Source organism: Mus pahari, chromosome 21, assembly GCF_900095145.1.
Source record: "Mus pahari chromosome 21, PAHARI_EIJ_v1.1, whole genome shotgun sequence".
In the NCBI taxonomy this organism is placed as follows: Eukaryota; Metazoa; Chordata; class Mammalia; order Rodentia; family Muridae; genus Mus; species Mus pahari.
Genome location: NC_034610.1, coordinates 28,260,689 through 28,266,503, shown reverse-complemented (window position 1 = coordinate 28,266,503; position 5,815 = coordinate 28,260,689).

Sequence of the window (5,815 nt, the reverse complement as noted above, 5' to 3'; positions counted from 1 at the left end):
TCTGAGCTATGTCACTGACCCAGTTTCTAATCTCCTGCATTGCCTTTTGTTTGTTTGTTTGTTTGTTTGTTCGGGACACGGTTTCTCTGTATAGCCCTGGCTGCCCTGGAACTCACTTTGTAGACCAGGCTGGCCTCGAACTCAGAAATCCGCCTGCCTCTGCCTCCCGAGTGCTGGGATTAAAGCTGTGCACCACCACGCCCGGCTTTCAGGCCAATATTCTAACAGGCCACGCTAACCAGACCCAGAGGGTTCCAACCAACCAACTGACCAACCAAAACCAAAAATAAAACAAAACACCATGAAAACTAAAGGGAGGAGATGATTGGGGAATTTTGGGCGTGTCTGAGAAGTGGGAGAGTGGAATGGGAGTGGGACAGCCCATTGGATCTGAGGCCTTTGAGGCAACCTCTGGCACTTTGGTGTAGAGATGGGTGTATAGAATCTTATGTTGGTGTCTTAGTCAAGGTTTCTATTCCTGGACAAACATCATGACCAAGAAGCAAGTTGGGGAGGAAAGGGTTTATTCAGCTTACATTTCCATACTGCTGTTGATCTCCAAAGGATGCAGGACCGGAACTCAAGCAGGTCAGAAAGCAGGAGCTGATGCAGAAGCCATGGAGGGATATTCTTTACTGGCTTGCCTCCACTGGCTTGCTCAGTCCACTCTCTTATAGAACCCAAGACTGCCAGCCCAGATATGGCACCACCCACAAGGGGCCCTCCCCACTTGATCACTAATTGAGAAAATGCCTTACAGCTGGATCTCATGGAGGCATTTCCCCAACTGAAGCTCCTTTCTCTGTGATAACTCCAGCTGTGTCAAGTTGACACAAAGCTAGCCAGTACAGTTGGGGAGACTCATCAGCCATAGGAGAGAACTACCCCAGCCCTTTCTGCAAACATTGCCTCTGGAGCCTTCCCAGTTTGCTTCCCTCTTCCCAGACCAGCCTCCCATTGCCTGCCTGCTGTTTTCTGAAGTCAGGACCACCCTGGGTGGTCTCACCTTCTAAGCATCAGGGTCAGTCTCTCAGCTTTCATTGCCTTGTATTTGAAAGGTCAGATACATACTGCTGAGTCCCCAGTCAGGTTATAAACTCCCTGTTATGAGAGGATGCTTGTGGAAAGACCAGATGTGGTGGTGGGTCACACCTTTAATTCTAGACCTCAAGAAGTAGAGGCAGGTGGATCTCTGTGAGTTTTAGCCCAACTTCATCTACATAAGGAGCTTCAGACCAGCCAAGAATACATCTTGAGACCCCGTCTTAACAAAACAAAGCCAACCAAATAAACAACAACAACAGCAACAACAAAACCAGTTGCTTGGAGGTTAGGGACAAAGTTGGCTCAGCTCTGAACTAGCCTAGCTCATATGTATGAATAATGCTGGCTGTTCACTGCCAACAGGATTTGTGATGCCTTTTGAGATTGGTGACCATGGAAAATGCTCCCTGACCCCAAGTGCATGTCCTATGATATCAACTTCTTCACATCCTGGGTTTCCTTTGCAGTTCTCAGTGGCTGGACCAACAATTCTGCTCAACAGCAGGGACTCTAGGGCTCATTTCTGAGAGAGTTTAGGAAGATATTTGCCCACATTTAGGTTTTTGCCCCAGAAATGGCTAAAGAAACAGCAAGTTTCTTCTCTTTCCTTCATAATAGAAAGGTCTCTTTTGTTAAATATGCCATTTCAACATCCTTCAAAAGGACATTAATGCTGGAAACACGTGATGTCAGCAAACTGCAGGCAAATGGGAATTAGTGGCTCAGAAGAGAATGTATTTGAAGAGTTAAATCCTGGCTGCCAGGCGACTTGATTCATTCCTGGAGTGGGTAATGGCCTTAACCTCTTTGGTTCTTGGTTCTATTTCTTGTTGTTATTGTTTTTTTTTTTTTTTTCCTGTAACAGTTTAGAATGCCTGCTTGATAATAAGGGAGAGGGGGAGAAAGAGGAGGGAGAGAAGTGAGACACAAGAAAAAAGAGGAAGAAGGAGGAGGAAACATAGGAGAAGATAAGGAGGAAAAAGGAGAGAAGGGAGAAGAAAACATAAGAAGAGGAGGAAGAAGAGTAGGGGAGAAGGAAGAAGAGGAAGGGAAGCAGAGGGAAGGGGAGAGAAGGGGAAGAGGAGAGTGGGGAGACAAGAAAGAAGAGAAAGGAAGATACAGAGGAAGAGGAAGATAAAAAAGAGGGAAAAGAAGGAAAAGGAAGAGGAGAGGAAGAGGAGAAGGAGGAGAAGGAGGAGGAAGAGGAGAAGGAGGAGGAGGAGGAAGAGGAGGAGGAGGAGAAGGAGGAGGAGGAGGAGGAGGAGGAAGAGGAGGACAGACACTAAGTTTTCGCCTCTGAGTGCCATGTACATTCCCAGCCTGGATTTTTTCTGTGGCATACTGTGTGACATAGTTGTTTTTAGAGTCTGAAATGATTTCTAACCAATCATCCTCAGTGTTCCTGCTTCTGGCAGAGGAACAGGAACTGGAGAAGGGTCTGTGCTCCCCCAACCCCAGCGTGTTCCCGTCATCTTCCAGTGACTTATGTCATGGTCTGGCTCCTTGTGGCTTTTGCTGTGAGATGACAAATACCTAAGATGATCAATTCTTGAGGAGGGAAAACTTTAAGATCAGTGGTTCCCAAAACCTTTCTAATGTTGGGACCCTTTAACATAGTTCTTCAGGCTGTGGTGACCCCAGTCATACAATTACTTTGTCGTTACCTCAGAACTGCAATTCTGCTACTGTTATGAGTCATAATATAAATATCTGATATGCAAGACATCTGATATGTGACCCCTGTGAAAGGATCACTGGGCCCCAAACGGGTGGCAACTCACACGTTGAAAACTGTTGTTTTAGAGGGTCCAGTCCCTGGTTTCCTGTGGCAGCATAGTAGCTCATGGTGGGGGTATAAGATCAACAGGTCTACTTACATTGTAATGGCTAGAAAAATGAAAAGACCCATTCCTATAACCTTCCAAGAGCAAGCCTCCAATATGGGACTCCCATCTACTAGGCTCCACCTCCTAAAGATGGTACCACTGCTCAGCAGGGCCATTAGTTGGCAGCTGACACTTCCCTCCTTAGGGGGACAGCGAAGATTCGGGCTACAAGGGTTGGAGACATGGCTCAGTGGTAGAATAATTGCCTGTCATGCATGAGGCCATGGGTTTGATATCCAGCCCCCATGGCCTTTCCCTCAAGTCGGCACCATAGTTCTTAAGACTCCATACCCTGGATTCAGAGCGTGGAGGCTGACTCTTGCTCACTTCCATAGCCCTCAGAGCTCTGTGACATAGTGACCATCCCACCTGTGATACAGTGACCATCCTACCTGTGATGCAGTGACCATCCCACCTGTGATGCAGTGACCATCCCACCTGTGATGCAGTGACCATCCCCACCTGTGATGCAGTGACCATCCCACCTGTGATGCAGTGACCATCCCACCTGTGATGCAGTGACCATCTACCTGTGATGCAGTGACCATCCCACCTGAGGTGCAGTGACCATCCCACCTGAGGTGCAGTGACCATGCCCCCTAGTGGCCAGGCACGCCAGTACTGGAGCTGCACGCCTGCTCAAGCTGCCTCTTTGCTGTGGATAAAACAAGTTGCCTTGAGAAGCAAGTCTCCAAAGTGAGGATTTCAGAACGCTTGCCTTGCCACTCGCAAAGCAACTATTGAATATGGAGAGCAGCTAAAACCCCACTAGACCTAAATGAGAAGCCTATCTCGTATACAGCTGCTGGAAGTGTAAAGAGTTGGATTTCATTCTCTCAAATTGATTTCTAGTCCCTAGAAGTGAGGACAATGTCTTCCAAATGCACTGGCTTTGATTTTCGAACATTAATTTTATCCTCAGACCGCTTCCCTCCAAATAAGATGACTTGTGGTCTTAAAAGTGGCTTTGTACCTTAGCCAGGGACTCCCAAGACTGAGGTTCTGGGTGTTCCAATCCAGGACAAGTGACCTTACCAACACTCTCTGAAGAGACAGCTGCTCTTCTTCTTTTTTGTTTGTTTGTTTTTGTTTTTGTTTTGTTTTGTTTTTTTGATACAACACATGCCAGTCACAGAGTAGACCCTTACAGAAAATCTTCAGAGACACATGGGCCATGGAGTGGGCCTGTGTGGTACATGTGGGAAGTCTCTGGCTCCTTAAGACTTCTCAGTGGAAGGAAGGTTCTTGCTTCTGTCCTCCTGGAGGCCACCCCTTCCCAATACTATGCTTTGCTTACATTTCACAATAGAGGGGAACTCAGAGAGGCAGAGCCTACAGTGTGATACATTCCATGTGTCAATCAAGGTCAAGGGTCATAACCTTGCCCATATTTACGATAAGAAGTGGGGAACAGGGTCTGATTACAGCAAGCAAGGGTAGACTATGTCTACTAGATGGTCCCTTGCTCATCCATCAGCTGACCAGAGCCCAGATCGCATTTCAGCCCAGTCAGCAGTGACTCCCCTATGTCCTCTCACTTAATCCTGGAGTGGAGTATGTGGCACTTGTGTGGTTTACACGTGAAGAGTGCTTCAGCGCCCGTGGCGTATTTCCTTACAGCACATGTGGTGATTGATCCAGGCAAAAGTGCTGATTTTCAAGGATTAAGAGCCATGGGGGGAGCTCATTGGAATGCAGACAGAATTGGCATAGATACCCAACTAAAAGCATCTTATGTTCTGAAAGTCGATATTGAGAGAAAACCTCAATGGTGAGCTTCTTTCATGGCCAAAGTCAGTAAAGGTGCTCGGAAGTCCACAGCTTCAATACTAATATCCCATATTTAACAGAACTTCAGAGTTCTTCTCTTTTGCCCAGTTTTTATTTATTTATATTTCTCTGTGGATGAGAAGAGGAAGACATGCAGTAACTGCCCTGGGTATTGTGGAGTGGGGCCCCCAAAGGTCCATAGGCCAATGGCTTTGCTACCAGCCTCATGTGCTGTCTTGATGTGGTGGAGTTTTTAGGGGGTGAGGTCTGGTGAACAGAAGTTAAGTCCTTGGGAGTATGCCCTGGAAGGGGCGGTCCTGACTTGCGATTCAAAGGTGAAATGTCCCCTCAATGTTTCTGAATACTTGGCCCAGGGAGGGTGTACCTCTTAGGAAAATTGTAACACTGCTAAGAAGTTAAACTATGCTGGAAGAACGAAGTCACAGAAGGTTGTATTTCCTGCTCACACTCTGCTTCCTAACCGTGAATAGAGGACTTCCTGTGGGCGTTTCGAGCACTTCCGGTCCTGATGGAAGGAATGATTGAACTGCGAGCCAGAAGACACCTTTATTCTGATGCTTTTGGGAGGGTACTGCATCACAGACCGAGGAAAGGAAACTTAACGCACGACCCCTGCCCCTTCCTCTCTTACTGTTTGCGAACTTTCCTTCCTTGTGAGCTGTTTGTTTCCGTTAATTGGCAACCGTCAGTTTTTCTGTTGTGACAAATATCTGAGAAAGACAAGTTAAAGGAAGATTTATCTGGACGCACCGCTTCACAGACCTTGGTCCCTCACGACAGAGATGCTCACATCACGGCGGCGGCCAGGAAGCAGAAGGAGGAGGCCTGCGCCGCAGACTTCCCTCTTTTCTTTCTGACTCTATTGGGACCCCAGCTTAAGTGATGACATTACAGACACTTAGGGTGGGTCCTTTTGTCACAGACTTCCCCCAGAGATTTGCTTTTCACATCCCCTAGCTGCTTCTCAATGCAGTCAAGGTGACATTGAAGATTATCCATCACAGTGACAGCCACAGAGAGCTAAGGCATGCAAAAGAATCGACCCAATACACTTGCCACTCCAAACTCTTCCTACATCTAAAAATGAACATATT